Genomic DNA, 15852 nt, shown 5'->3' with positions numbered 1-15852 from the left:
TCAGAGTGATGTTGGCTTCATAGAATGTGTTAGGGAGTTCTCCATCTTTCCCAATTTTCTGTAACACATTGAGGAGCATAGGTACAAAGAACTCACACTGCTTAACAACAAAAAAACAAACAACCCGATCCAAAAATGGGCAGAGGACATGAACAGACATTTCTCAAAAGAAGATATGAATATGGCCAATAGACACATGAAAAGATGTTCATCATCGCTAATCATCAGGGAAATGCAAATCAAAACTACACTAAGATATCACCTTACCCCCGGTAGATTGGCAAAAACGTCCAAAACCAAGAACGACAAATGTTGGAGAGGTTGTGGAGAAAGAGGAACCCTCATACACTGTTGGTGGGAATGCAAACTGGTACAGCCACTATGGAAAACAGTATGGAGATTTCTCAAAAAGTTAAAAATAGAAATACCCTATGACCCAGCCATCCCATTACTGGGTATCTATCCTAAGAACCTGATATCAGATATCTCAAGAGTCCGTTGCACCCCTATGTTCATCGCAGCATTATTTACAATAGCCAAGACGTGGAACCAGCCTACATGCCTAGAAACTTATGATTGGATAAAGAAGATGTGGTATATATACACAATGGAATACTACTCAGCCATAAAAAAAGACGACATTGGCCCCTTCACAACAATGTGGAGGGACCTCGAGGGCATTATGTTAAGCGAAATAAGTCAGTCAGAGAAAGACGAACTCTATATGACTCCACTCATAGGTGGAAATTAGTATATTGAGAAGGAGATCTGATCGGTGGTTACCAGGGAAAAGGGGGGGTGGGGGGAGGGCACGAAGTGGGAAGTGGTGTTCCCACAACATGACTAACAAAAATGTACAACTGAAATTTCACAAGCTTGTAATCCATCATAACATTAATAAACAAAAAAAAAAAAAAGATGCTTTGGGGCCCATCTGCCCCTATGGAAAGAACGCAGCACTTTGTGCCTTGCAGCTCTAGGGCAATGTAGCACACCCAGAGCAGAAGTTCTACTTCAGCCAGATCAGGCCCGCAAAGAAACTGCGTTTCACAGGCCTTTGTAAGAGATGTTCCCGGTAGGCTGTTAGAGCACTGTGCAGAGCGAGTTGTTTCTCAGCTTCCAAAAGAGTTGGAAGCAAGATGCTTTGGGGCTCACTGCCCCTTTGAAAAGAAGGCAGCAGTTTGTGCCTTGCAGCTCTAGGGCAATGTAGCACACGCAGAGCAGAAGTTGTACTTCAGCCAGATCAGGCCTGCAAAGAAACTGCGTTTCACAGGCCTTTGTAAGAGATGTTCCCCGTAGGCTGTTAGAGCACTGTGCAGAGCGAGTTCTTTCTTAGCTTCCCAAAGACCTGGAAGGAAGATGCTTTGGGGGCCATCTGCCGTTAAGGAAAGAAGGCAGCACTTTGTGCCTTGCAGCTCTAGGGCAATGTAGCACACCCAGAGCAGTTGTTCTACTTCTGCCAGGTCAGGCCTGCAAAGAAACTTCGTTTCACAGGCCTTTGTAAGAGATGTTCCCGGTAGGCTGTTAGAGCACTGTGCAGAGAGAGTTGTTTCTTAACTTCCCAAACAGCCGGAAGCAAGATGCTTTGGGGGCCATCTGCCCTTAAGTAAAGAAGGCAGCACTTTGTGCCTTGCAGCTCTAGGGCAATGTAGCACATCCAGAGCAGAAGTTCTACTTCAGCCAGATCAGGCCTGCAAAGAAAGTGCGTTTCACAGGCCTTTGTAAGAGATGTTCCCGGTAGGCTGTTAGAGCACTGTGCAGAGCAAGTTGTTTCCTAGCTTCCCAAAGAGCTGGAAGCAAGATGCTTTGGGGCCCTTCTCACCCTTTGGAAAGAAGGCAGCACTTTGTGCCTTGCAGCTCTAGGGCAATGTAGTACACCCAAAGCAGAAGTTCTACTTCAGCCACATCAGACCTGCAAAGAAACTGCGTTTCACAGGCCTTTGTAAGACATGTTCCCTGTAGGCTGTTAGAGAACTGTGCAGAGCGACTTGTTTCTTAGCTTCCCAAGGAGCTGGAAGCAAGATACTTTAGCGACCATCTGCCCTTAAGGAAAGAAGGCAGCACTTTGTGCCCTGCAGCTCTAGGTCAATGTCGCACACCCAGAGCAGAAGTTCTACTTCAGCCAGATCAGGCCCGCAAAGAAACTGCATTTCACAGGGCTTTGTAAGAGATGTTCCCGGTAGGCTGTTAGAGCACTGTGCAGAGCGAGTTCTTTCTTAGCTTACCAAAGAGCTGGAAGCAAGATGCTTTGGGGGCCATCTTCCCTTAAGGAAAGAAGGCAGCACTTTGTGCCTTGCAGCTCTAGTGCAATGTAGCACACCCAGAGCAAATGTTCTACTTCTGCCACGTCAGCCCTGCAAAGAAACTGCGTTTCACAGGCCTTTGTAAGAGATGTTCCCGGTAGGCTGTTAGAGCACTGTGCAGAGCAAGTTGTTTCTTAGATTCCCAAACAGCCGGAAGCAAGATGCTTTGGGGCCCTTCTCTCCCTTTGGAAAGAAGGCAGCACTTTGTGCCTTGCAGCTCTAGTGCAATGTAGCACACCCAGAGCAAAAGTTCTACTTCTGCCAGATCTGGCCTGCAAAGAAACTGCGTTTCACAGGCCTTTGTAAGAGATGTTCCCGGTAGGCTGTTAGAGCACTGTGCAGAGCAAGTTGTTTCCCAGCTTCCCAAAGAGCTGGAAGCAAGATGCTTTGGGGCCCTTCTCACCCTTTGGCAAGAAGGCAGCACTTTGTGCCTTGCAGCTCTAGGGCAATGTAGCACACCCAAAGCAGAAGTTCTACTTCAGCCACATCAGACCTGCAAAGAAACTGCGTTTCACAGGCCTTTGTAAGAGATGTTCCCTGTAGGCTGTAAGAGCACTGTGCAGAGCGACTAGTTTCTTAGCTTCCCAGAGAGCTGGAAGCAAGATGCTTTGGGGCCCATCTGCCCCTATGGAAAGAACGCAGCACTTTGTGCCTTGCAGCTCTAGGGCAATGCAGCACACCCTGAGCAGAAGTTCTACTTCAGCCAGATCAGGCCTGCAAAGAAACTGCGTTTCGCAGGCCTTTGTAAGAGATGTTCCCGGTAGGCTGTTAGAGCACTGTGCAGAGCGAGTTGTTTCTTAGCTTCCCAGAGAGCTGGAAGCAAGATGCTTTGGGGCCCGTTAATTTTATACCTTGCTACTTTGCTGTAGTTGTTGATTATTTCTAATAGTTTTTCTGTGGATTCTTTGGGGTTTTCTATGTATAAGATCATGTCGTCTGCAAACAACGCGAGTTTTACTTCTTCGTTACCTATTTGGATTCCTTTTATTTTTTTTTCCTGCCGAATTGCTCTGGCCAGCACCTCCAGTACTATGTTGAATAGGAGTGGTGAAAGTGGGCACCCTTGTCTTGTTCCTGTCCTCAGAGGGATGGCTTTCAGCTTTTGTCCATTGAGTATGATGTTGGCTGTGGGTCTATCATATATGGCCTTTATTATGTTGAGGTACTTTCCTTCTATACCCATTTTACTGAGGGTTTTTATCATAAATGGGTGTTGGATCTTGTCGAATGCTTTCTCTGCGTCTATTGAGATGATCATGTGTTTTTGTTTTTCATTTTGTTGATGTAGTGTATCACGTTGATTGACTTGCGGGTGTTGAACCATCCCTGTGTCCCTGGTATAAATCCCACTTGATCATGGTGTATAATCTTTTTGATGTATTGCTGTAATCGGTTTGCCAAAATTTTGTTGAGGATTTTTGCATCTATGTTCATCAGTGATATCGGCCTGTAGTTCTCCTTCTTTGTGTTGTCCTTGTCAGGTTTGGGGATCAGAGTGATGTTGGCTTCATAGAATGTGTTAGGGAGTTCTCCATCTTTCTCAATTTTCTGGAACAGTTTGAGGAGAATAGGTACAAAGAACTCACACTGCTTAACAACAAAAAAACAAACAACCCGATCAAAAAATGGGCAGAGGACATGAACAGACATTTCTCCAAAGAAGATATGAATATGGCCAATAGACACATGAAAAGATGTTCATCATCGCTAATCATCAGGGAAATGCAAATCAAAACTACACTAAGATATCACCTTACCCCCGGTAGATTGGCAAAAACGTCCAAAACCAAGAACGACGAATGTTGGAGAGGTTGTGGAGAAAGAGGAACCCTCATACACTGTTGGTGGGAATGCAAACTGGTACAGCCACTATGGAAAACAGTATGGAGATTTCTCAAAAAGTTAAAAATAGAAATACCCTATGACCCAGCCATCCCATTACTGGGTATCTATCCTAAGAACCTGATATCAGATATCTCAAGAGTCCGTTGCACCCCTATGTTCATCGCAGCATTATTTACAATAGCCAAGACGTGGAACCAGCCTACATGCCCAGAAACTGATGATTGGATAAAGAAGATGTGGTATATATACACAATGGAATACTACTCAGCCATAAAAAAAGACGACATTGGCCCCTTCACAACAATGTGGATGGACCTCGAGAGCATTATGTTAAGCGAAATAAGTCAGTCAGAGAAAGACGAACTCTATATGACTCCACTCATAGGTGGAAATTAGTATATTGAGAAGGAGATCTGATCGGTGGTTACCAGGGAAAAGGGGGGGTGGGGGGAGGGCACGGAGGGGGAAGTGGTGTTCCCACAACATGACTAACAAAAATGTACAACTGAAATTTCACAAGCTTGTAATCCATCATAACATTAATAAACAAAAAAAAAAAAAAAAGAAGCTTTGGGGCCCATCTGCCCCTATGGAAAGAACGCAGCACTTTGTGCCTTGCAGCTCTAGGGCAATGTAGCACACCCAGAGCAGAAGTTCTACTTCAGCCAGATCAGGCCCGCAAAGAAACTGCGTTTCACAGGCCTTTGTAAGAGATGTTCCCGGTAGGCTGTTAGAGCACTGTGCAGAGCGAGTTGTTTCTCAGCTTCCAAAAGAGTTGGAAGCAAGATGCTTTGGGGCTCACTGCCCCTTTGAAAAGAAGGCAGCAGTTTGTGCCTTGCAGCTCTAGGGCAATGTAGCACACGCAGAGCAGAAGTTGTACTTCAGCCAGATCAGGCCTGCAAAGAAACTGCGTTTCACAGGCCTTTGTAAGAGATGTTCCCCATAGGCTGTTAGAGCACTGTGCAGAGCGAGTTCTTTCTTAGCTTCCCAAAGACCTGGAAGGAAGATGCTTTGGGGGCCATCTGCCGTTAAGGAAAGAAGGCAGCACTTTGTGCCTTGCAGCTCTAGGGCAATGTAGCACACCCAGAGCAGTTGTTCTACTTCTGCCAGGTCAGGCCTGCAAAGAAACTTCGTTTCACAGGCCTTTGTAAGAGATGTTCCCGGTAGGCTGTTAGAGCACTGTGCAGAGCGAGTTGTTTCTTAACTTCCCAAACAGCCGGAAGCAAGATGCTTTGGGGGCCATCTGCCCTTAAGTAAAGAAGGCAGCACTTTGTGCCTTGCAGCTCTAGGGCAATGTAGCACACCCAGAGCAGAAGTTCTACTTCAGCCAGATCAGGCCTGCAAAGAAACTGCGTTTCACAGGCCTTTGTAAGAGATGTTCCCGGTAGGCTGTTAGAGCACTGTGCAGAGCGAGTTGTTTCTTAGCTTCCCAAGGAGCTGGAAGCAAGATACTTTAGCGACCATCTGCCCTTAAGGAAAGAAGGCAGCACTTTGTGCCTTGCAGCTCTAGGTCAATGTCGCACACCCAGAGCAGAAGTTCTACTTCAGCCAGATCAGGCCCGCAAAGAAACTGCATTTCACAGGGCTTTGTAAGAGATGTTCCCGGTAGGCTGTTAGAGCACTGTGCAGAGCGAGTTCTTTCATAGCTTACCAAAGAGCTGGAAGCAAGATGCTTTGGGGGCCATCTTCCCTTAAGGAAAGAAGGCAGCACTTTGTGCCTTGCAGCTCTAGTGCAATGTAGCACACCCAGAGCAAATATTCTACTTCTGCCACGTCAGCCCTGCAAAGAAACTGCGTTTCACAGGCCTTTGTAAGAGATGTTCCCGGTAGGCTGATAGAGCACTGTGCAGAGCGAGTTGTTTCTTAGCTTCCCACAGAGCTGGAAGCAAGATGCTTTGGGGCCCTTCTCACCCTTTGGAAAGAAGGCAGCACTTTGTGCCTTGCAGCTCTAGGGCAATGTAGCACACCCAAAGCAGAAGGTCTACTTCAGCCAGATCAGACCTGCAAAGAAACTGCGTTTCACAGGCCTTTGTAAGAGATGTTCCCTGTAGGCTGTTAGAGCACTGTGCAGAGCGAGTTGTTTCTTAGCTTCCCAAGGAGCTGGAAGCAAGATGCTTTAGGGGCCATCTGCCCTTAAGGAAAGAAGGCAGCACTTTGTGCCTTGCAGCTCTAGGTCAATGTAGCACACCCAGAGAAGTTGTTCTACTTCTGCCAGGTGAGGCCTGCAAATAAACTTCGTTTCACAGGCCTTTGTAAGAGATGTTCCCGGTAGGCTGTTAGAGCACTGTGCAGAGCGACTTGTTTCTTAGCTTCCCAAAGAGCTGGAAGCAAGATGCTTTGGGGCCCTCTCAGCCTTTGGAAAGAAGGCAGCACTTTGTGCCTTGCAGCTCTAGGGCAATGTAGCACACCCAGAGCCGAAGTTCTACTTCAGCTAGATCAGACCTGCATAGAAACTTCGTTTCACAGGCCTTTGTAAGAGATGTTCCCGGTAGGCTGTAAGAGCACTGTGCAGAGCGACTAGTTTCTTAGCTTCCCAGAGAGCTGGAAGCAAGATGCTTTGGGGCCCATCTGCCCCTATGGAAAGAACGCAGCACTTTGTGCCTTGCAGCTCTAGGGCAATGCAGCACACCCCGAGCAGAAGTTCTACTTCAGCCAGATCAGGCTTGCAATGAAACTGCGTTTCACAGGCCTTTGTAAGAGATGTTCCCGGTAGGCTGTTAGAGCACTGTGCAGAGCCAGTTGTTTCTTAGCTTCCCAGAGAGCTGGAAGCAAGATGCTTTGGGGCCCGTTAATTTTATACCCTGCTACTTTGCTGTAGTTGTTGATTATTTCTAATAGTTTTTCTGTGGATTCTTTGGGGTTTTCTATGTATAAGATCATGTCGTCTGCAAACAACGCGAGTTTTACTTCTTCGTTGCCTATTTCGATTCCTTTTATTTTTTTTCCTGCCGAATTGCTCTGGCCAGCACCTCCAGTACTATGTTGAATAGGAGTGGTGAAAGTGGGCACCCTTGTCTTGTTCCTGTCCTCAGAGGGATGGCTTTCAGCTTTTGTCCATTGAGTATGATGTTGGCTGTGGGTCTATCATATATGGCCTTTATTATTTTGAGGTACTTTCCTTCTATACCCATTTTACTGAGGGTTGTTATTATAAATGGGTGTTGGATCTTGTCGAATGCTTTCTCTGCGTCTATTGAGATGATCATGTGGTTTTTGTTTTTCATTTTGTTGATGTAGTGTATCACGTTGATTGACTTGCGGGTGTTGAACCATCCCTGTGTCCCTGGTATAAATCCCACTTGATCATGGTGTATAATCTTTTTGATGTATTGCTGTAATCGGTTTGCCAAAATTTTGTTGAGGATTTTTGCATCTATGTTCATCAGTGATATCGGCCTGTAGTTCTCCTTCTTTGTGTTGTCCTTGTCAGGTTGGGGGATCAGAGTGATGTTGGCTTCATAGAATGTGTTAGGGAGTTCTCCATCTTTCTCAATTTTCTGGAACAGTTTGAGGAGCATAGGTACAAAGAACTCACACTGCTTAACAACAAAAAAACAAACAACCCGATCAAAAAATGGGCAGAGGACATGAACAGACATTTCTCCAAAGAAGATATGAATATGGCCAATAGACACATGAAAAGATGTTCATCATCGCTAATCATCAGGGAAATGCAAATCAAAACTACACTAAGATATCACCTTACCCCCGTTAGATTGGCAAAAACATCCAAAACCAAGAACGACAAATGTTGGAGAGGTTGTGGAGAAAGAGGAACCCTCATACACTGTTGGTGGGAATGCAAACTGGTACAGCCACTATGGAAAACAGTATGGAGATTTCTCAAAAAGTTAAAAATAGAAATACCCTATGACCCAGCCATCCCATTACTGGGTATCTATCCTAAGAACCTGATATCAGATATCTCAAGAGTCCGTTGCACCCCTATGTTCATCGCAGCATTATTTACAATAGCCAAGACGTGGAACCAGCCTACATGCCCAGAAAGTGATGATTGGATAAAGAAGATGTGGTATATATACACAATGGAATACTACTCAGCCATAAAAAAAGACGACATTGGCCCCTTCACAACAATGTGGATGGACCTCGAGGGCATTATGTTAAGCGAAATAAGTCAGTCAGAGAAAGACGAACTCTATATGACTCCACTCATAGGTGGAAATTAGTATATTGAGAAGGAGATCTGATCGGTGGTTACCAGGGAAAAGGGGGGGTGGGGGGAGGGCACGGAGGGGGAAGTGGTGTTCCCACAACATGACTAACAAAAATGTACAACTGAAATTTCACAAGCTTGTAATCCATCATAACATTAATAAACAAAAAAAAAAAAAAAAGATTCTTTGGGGCCCATCTGCCCCTATGGAAAGAACGCAGCACTTTGTGCCTTGCAGCTCTAGGGCAATGTAGCACACCCAGAGCAGAGGTTCTACTTCAGCCAGATCAGGCCCGCAAAGAAACTGCGTTTCACAGGCCTTTGTAAGAGATGTTCCCGGTAGGCTGTTAGAGCACTGTGCAGAGCAAGTTGTTTCCTATCTTCCCAAAGAGCTTGAAGCAAGATGCTTTGGGGCCCTTCTCACCCTTTGGAAAGAAGGCAGCACTTTGTGCCTTGCAGCTCTACGGCAATGTAGTACACCCAAAGCAGAAGTTCTACTTCAGCCACATCAGACCTGCAAAGAAACTGCGTTTCACAGGCCTTTGTAAGAGATGTTCCCTGTAGGCTGTTAGAGAACTGTGCAGAGCGAGTTGTTTCTTAGCTTCCCAAGGAGCTGGAAGCAAGATACTTTAGCGACCATCTGCCCTTAAGGAAAGAAGGCAGCACTTTGTGCCTTGCAGCTCTAGGTCAATGTCGCACACCCAGAGCAGAAGTTCTACTTCAGCCAGATCAGGCCCGCAAAGAAACTGCATTTCACAGGGCTTTGTAAGAGATGTTCCCGGTAGGCTGTTAGAGCACTGTGCAGAGCGAGTTCTTTCTTAGCTTACCAAAGAGCTGGAAGCAAGATGCTTTGGGGGCCATCTTCCCTTAAGGAAAGAAGGCAGCACTTTGTGCCTTGCAGCTCTAGTGCAATGTAGCACACCCAGAGCAAATGTTCTACTTCTGCCACGTCAGCCCTGCAAAGAAACTGCGTTTCACAGGCCTTTGTAAGAGATGTTCCCGGTAGGCTGTAAGAGCACTGTGCAGAGCGACTAGTTTCTTAGCTTCCCAGAGAGCTGGAAGCAAGATGCTTTGGGGCCCACCTGACCCTATGGAAAGAACGCAGCACTTTGTGCCTTGCAGCTCTAGGGCAATGCAGCACACCCCGAGCAGAAGTTCTACTTCAGCTAGATCAGGCCTGCAAAGAAACTGCGTTTCACAGGCCTTCGTAAGAGATGTTCCCGGTAGGCTGTTAGAGCACTGTGCAGAGCGAGTTGTTTCTTAGCTTCCCAGAGAGCTCTAAGCAAGATGCTTTGGGGCCCGTTAACTTTATACCCTGCTACTTTGCTTTAGTTGTTGATTATTTCTAATAGTTTTTCTGTGGATTCTTTGGGGTTTTCTATGTATAAGATCATGTCGTCTGCAAACAACGCGAGTTTTACTTCTTCGTTATCTATTTGGATTCCTTTTATTTTTTTTTCCTGCCGAATTGCTCTGGCCAGCACCTCCAGTACTATGTTGAATAGGAGTGGTGAAAGTGGGCACCCTTGTCTTGTTCCTGTCCTCAGAGGGATGGCTTTCAGCTTTTGTCCATTGAGTATGCTGTTGGCTGTGCGTCTATCATATATGGCCTTTATTATGTTGAGGTACTTTCCTTATATACCCATTTTACTGAGGGTTTTTATCATAAATGGGTGTTTGATCTTGTCGAATGCTTTCTCTGCGTCTATTGAGATGATCATGTGGGTTTTGTTTTTCATTTTGTTGATGTAGTGTATCACGTTGATTGACTTGCGGGTGTTGAACCATCCCTGTGTCCCTGGTATAAATCCCACTTGATCATGGTGTATAATCTTTTTGATGTATTGCTGTAATCGGTTTGCCAAAATTTTGTTGAGGATTTTTGCATCTATGTTCATCAGTGATATCGGCCTGTAGTACTCCTTCTTTGTGTTGTCCTTGTCAGGTTTGGGGATCAGAGTGATGTTGGCTTCATAGAATGTGTTAGGGAGTTCTCCATCTTTCTCAATTTTCTGGAACAGTTTGAGGAGAATAGGTACAAAGAACTCACACTGCTTAACAACAAAAAAACAAACAACCCGATCAAAAAATGGGCAGAGGACATGAACAGACTTTTCTCCAAAGAAGATATGAATATGGCCAATAGACACATGAAAAGATGTTCATCATCGCTAATCATCAGGGAAATGCAAATCAAAACTACACTAAGATATCACCTTACCCCCGTTAGATTGGCAAAAACATCCAAAACCAAGAACGACAAATGTTGGAGAGGTTGTGGAGAAAGAGGAACCCTCATACACTGTTGGTGGGAATGCAAACTGGTACAGCCACTATGGAAAACAGTATGGAGATTTCTCAAAAAGTTAAAAATAGAAATACCCTATGACCCAGCCATCCCATTACTGGGTATCTATCCTAAGAACCTGATATCAGATATCTCAAGAGTCCGTTGCACCCCTATGTTCATCGCAGCATTATTTACAATAGCCAAGACGTGGAACCAGCCTACATGCCTAGAAACTTATGATTGGATAAAGAAGATGTGGTATATATACACAATGGAATACTACTCAGCCATAAAAAAAGACGACATTGGCCCCTTCACAACAATGTGGAGGGACCTCGAGGGCATTATGTTAAGCGAAATAAGTCAGTCAGAGAAAGACGAACTCTATATGACTCCACTCATAGGTGGAAATTAGTATATTGAGAAGGAGATCTGATCGGTGGTTACCAGGGAAAAGGGGGGGTGGGGGGAGGGCACGAAGTGGGAAGTGGTGTTCCCACAACATGACTAACAAAAATGTACAACTGAAATTTCACAAGCTTGTAATCCATCATAACATTAATAAACAAACAAAAAAAAAAGATGCTTTGGGGCCCATCTGCCCCTATGGAAAGAACGCAGCACTTTGTGCCTTGCAGCTCTAGGGCAATGTAGCACACCCAGAGCAGAAGTTCTACTTCAGCCAGATCAGGCCCGCAAAGAAACTGCGTTTCACAGGCCTTTGTAAGAGATGTTCCTGGTAGGCTGTTAGAGCACTGTGCAGACCGAGTTGTTTCTTAGCTTCCCAAAGAGCTGGAAGCAAGATGCTTTGGGGCCCTTCTCACCCTTTGGCAAGAAGGCAGCACTTTGTGCCTTGCAGCTCTAAGGCAATGTAGCACACCCAGAGCAGAAGTTCTACTTCAGCCAGATCAGGCCTGCAAAGAAACTGCGTTTCACAGGCCTTTGTAAGAGATGTTCCCGGTAGGCTGTTAGAGCACTGTGCAGAGCGAGTTGTTTCTCAGCTTCCAAAAGAGTTGGAAGCAAGATGCTTTGGGGCTCATCTGCCCCTTTGAAATGAAGGCAGCACTTTGTGCATTGCAGCTCTAGGGCAATGTAGCACACCCAGAGCAGAAGTTCTACTTCAGCCAGATCAGGCCTGCAAAGAAACTGCGTTTCACAGGCCTTTGTAAGAGATGTTCCCGGTAGGCTGTTAGAGCACTGTGCAGAGCGAGTTGTTTCTTAGCTTCCCAGAGAGCTGGAAGCAAGATGCTTTGGGGCCCGTTAATTGTATCCCCTGCTGCTTTGCTGTAGTTGTTGATTATTTCTAATAGTTTTTCTGTGGATTCTTTGGGGTTTTCTATGTATAAGATCATGTCGTCTGCAAACAACGCGAGTTTTACTTCTTCGTTATCTATTTGGATTCCTTTTATTTTTTTTTCCTGCCGAATTGCTCTGGCCAGCACCTCCAGTACTATGTTGAATAGGAGTGGTGAAAGTGGGCACCCTTGTCTTGTTCCTGTCCTCAGAGGGATGGCTTTCAGCTTTTGTCCATTGAGTATGCTGTTGGCTGTGCGTCTATCATATATGGCCTTTATTATGTTGAGGTACTTTCCTTATATACCCATTTTACTGAGGGTTTTTATCATAAATGGGTGTTTGATCTTGTCGAATGCTTTCTCTGCGTCTATTGAGATGATCATGTGGGTTTTGTTTTTCATTTTGTTGATGTAGTGTATCACGTTGATTGACTTGCGGGTGTTGAACCATCCCTGTGTCCCTGGTATAAATCCCACTTGATCATGGTGTATAATCTTTTTGATGTATTGCTGTAATCGGTTTGCCAAAATTTTGTTGAGGATTTTTGCATCTATGTTCATCAGTGATATCGGCCTGTAGTACTCCTTCTTTGTGTTGTCCTTGTCAGGTTTGGGGATCAGAGTGATGTTGGCTTCATAGAATGTGTTAGGGAGTTCTCCATCTTTCTCAATTTTCTGGAACAGTTTGAGGAGAATAGGTACAAAGAACTCACACTGCTTAACAACAAAAAAACAAACAACCCGATCAAAAAATGGGCAGAGGACATGAACAGACTTTTCTCCAAAGAAGATATGAATATGGCCAATAGACACATGAAAAGATGTTCATCATCGCTAATCATCAGGGAAATGCAAATCAAAACTACACTAAGATATCACCTTACCCCCGTTAGATTGGCAAAAACATCCAAAACCAAGAACGACAAATGTTGGAGAGGTTGTGGAGAAAGAGGAACCCTCATACACTGTTGGTGGGAATGCAAACTGGTACAGCCACTATGGAAAACAGTATGGAGATTTCTCAAAAAGTTAAAAATAGAAATACCCTATGACCCAGCCATCCCATTACTGGGTATCTATCCTAAGAACCTGATATCAGATATCTCAAGAGTCCGTTGCACCCCTATGTTCATCGCAGCATTATTTACAATAGCCAAGACGTGGAACCAGCCTACATGCCTAGAAACTTATGATTGGATAAAGAAGATGTGGTATATATACACAATGGAATACTACTCAGCCATAAAAAAAGACGACATTGGCCCCTTCACAACAATGTGGAGGGACCTCGAGGGCATTATGTTAAGCGAAATAAGTCAGTCAGAGAAAGACGAACTCTATATGACTCCACTCATAGGTGGAAATTAGTATATTGAGAAGGAGATCTGATCGGTGGTTACCAGGGAAAAGGGGGGGTGGGGGGAGGGCACGAAGTGGGAAGTGGTGTTCCCACAACATGACTAACAAAAATGTACAACTGAAATTTCACAAGCTTGTAATCCATCATAACATTAATAAACAAACAAAAAAAAAAGATGCTTTGGGGCCCATCTGCCCCTATGGAAAGAACGCAGCACTTTGTGCCTTGCAGCTCTAGGGCAATGTAGCACACCCAGAGCAGAAGTTCTACTTCAGCCAGATCAGGCCCGCAAAGAAACTGCGTTTCACAGGCCTTTGTAAGAGATGTTCCTGGTAGGCTGTTAGAGCACTGTGCAGACCGAGTTGTTTCTTAGCTTCCCAAAGAGCTGGAAGCAAGATGCTTTGGGGCCCTTCTCACCCTTTGGCAAGAAGGCAGCACTTTGTGCCTTGCAGCTCTAAGGCAATGTAGCACACCCAGAGCAGAAGTTCTACTTCAGCCAGATCAGGCCTGCAAAGAAACTGCGTTTCACAGGCCTTTGTAAGAGATGTTCCCGGTAGGCTGTTAGAGCACTGTGCAGAGCGAGTTGTTTCTCAGCTTCCAAAAGAGTTGGAAGCAAGATGCTTTGGGGCTCATCTGTCCCTTTGAAATGAAGGCAGCACTTTGTGCATTGCAGCTCTAGGGCAATGTAGCACACCCAGAGCAGAAGTTCTACTTCAGCCAGATCAGGCCTGCAAAGAAACTGCGTTTCACAGGCCTTTGTAAGAGATGTTCCCGGTAGGCTGTTAGAGCACTGTGCAGAGCGAGTTGTTTCTTAGCTTCCCAGAGAGCTGGAAGCAAGATGCTTTGGGGCCCGTTAATTGTATCCCCTGCTGCTTTGCTGTAGTTGTTGATTATTTCTAATAGTTTTTCTGTGGATTCTTTGGGGTTTTCTATGTATAAGATCATGTCGTCTGCAAACAACGCGAGTTTTACTTCTTCGTTACCTATTTCGATTCCTTTTATTTTTTTTCCTGCCGAATTGCTCTGGCCAGCACCTCCAGTACTATGTTGAATAGGAGTGGTGAAAGTGGGCACCCTTGTCTTGTTAGTGTCCTCAGAGGGATGGCTTTCAGCTTTTGTCCATTGAGTATGCTGTTGGCTGTGGGTCTATCATATATGGCCTTTATTATGTTGAGGTACTTTCCTTCTATACCCATTTTACTGAGGGTTTTTATCATAAATGGGTGTTGGATCTTGTCGAATGCTTTCTCTGCGTCTATTGAGATGATCGTGTGGTTTTTGCTTTCATTTTGTTGATGTAGTGTATCACGTTGATTGACTTGCGGGTGTTGAACCATCCCTGTGTCCCTGGTATAAATCCCACTCGATCATGGTGTATAATCTTTTTGATGTTTTGCTGTAATCGGTTTGCCAAAATTTTGTTGAGGATTTTTGCATCTATGTTCATCAGTGATATCGGCCTGTAGTTCTCCTTCTTTGTGTTGTCCTTGTCAGGTTTGGGGATCAGAGTGATGTTGGCTTCATAGAATGTGTTAGGGAGTTCTCCATCTTTCTCAATTTTCTGGAACAGTTTGAGGAGAATAGGTACAAAGAACTCACACTGCTTAACAACAAAAAAACAAACAACCCGATCAAAAAATGGGCAGAGGACATGAACAGACATTTCTCCAAAGAAGATATGAATATGGCCAATAGACACATGAAAAGATGTTCATCATCGCTAATCATCAGGGAAATGCAAATCAAAACTACACTAAGATATCACCTTACCCCCGTTAGATTGGCAAAAGCATCCAAAACCAAGAACGACAAATGTTGGAGAGGTTGTGGAGAAAGAGGAACCCTCATACACTGTTGGTGGGAATGCAAACTGGTACAGCCACTATGGAAAACAGTATGGAGATTTCTCAAAAAGTTAAAAATAGAAATACCCTATGACCCAGCCATCCCATTACTGGGTATCTATCCTAAGAACCTGATATCAGATATCTCAAGAGTCCGTTGCACCGCTATGTTCATCGCAGCATTATTTACAATAGCCAAGACGTGGAACCAGCCTACATGCCCAGAAACTGATGATTGGATAAAGAAGATGTGGTATATATACACAATGGAATACTACTCAGCCATAAAAAAAGACGACATTGGCCCCTTCACAACAATGTGGATGGACCTCGAGGGCATTATGTTAAGCGAAATAAGTCAGTCAGAGAAAGACGAACTCTATATGACTCCACTCATAGGTGGAAATTAGTATATTGAGAAGGAGATCTGATCGGTGGTTACCAGGGAAAAGGGGGGGTGGGGGGAGGGCACGGAGGGGGAAGTGGTGTTCCCACAACATGACTAACAAAAATGTACAACTGAAATTTCACAAGCTTGTAATCCATCATAACATTAATAAACAAAAAAAAAAAAAAAAGATTCTTTGGGGCCCATCTGCCCCTATGGAAAGAACGCAGCACTTTGTGCCTTGCAGCTCTAGGGCAATGTAGCACACCCAGAGCAGAGGTTCTACTTCAGCCAGATCAGGCCCGCAAAGAAACTGCGTTTCACAGGCCTTTGTAAGAGATGTTCCCGGG

This window comes from Equus asinus, chromosome 1 (genome assembly GCF_041296235.1).
Source record: "Equus asinus isolate D_3611 breed Donkey chromosome 1, EquAss-T2T_v2, whole genome shotgun sequence".
In the NCBI taxonomy this organism is placed as follows: domain Eukaryota; kingdom Metazoa; phylum Chordata; class Mammalia; order Perissodactyla; family Equidae; genus Equus; species Equus asinus.
This window is presented reverse-complemented; position numbering follows the sequence as displayed.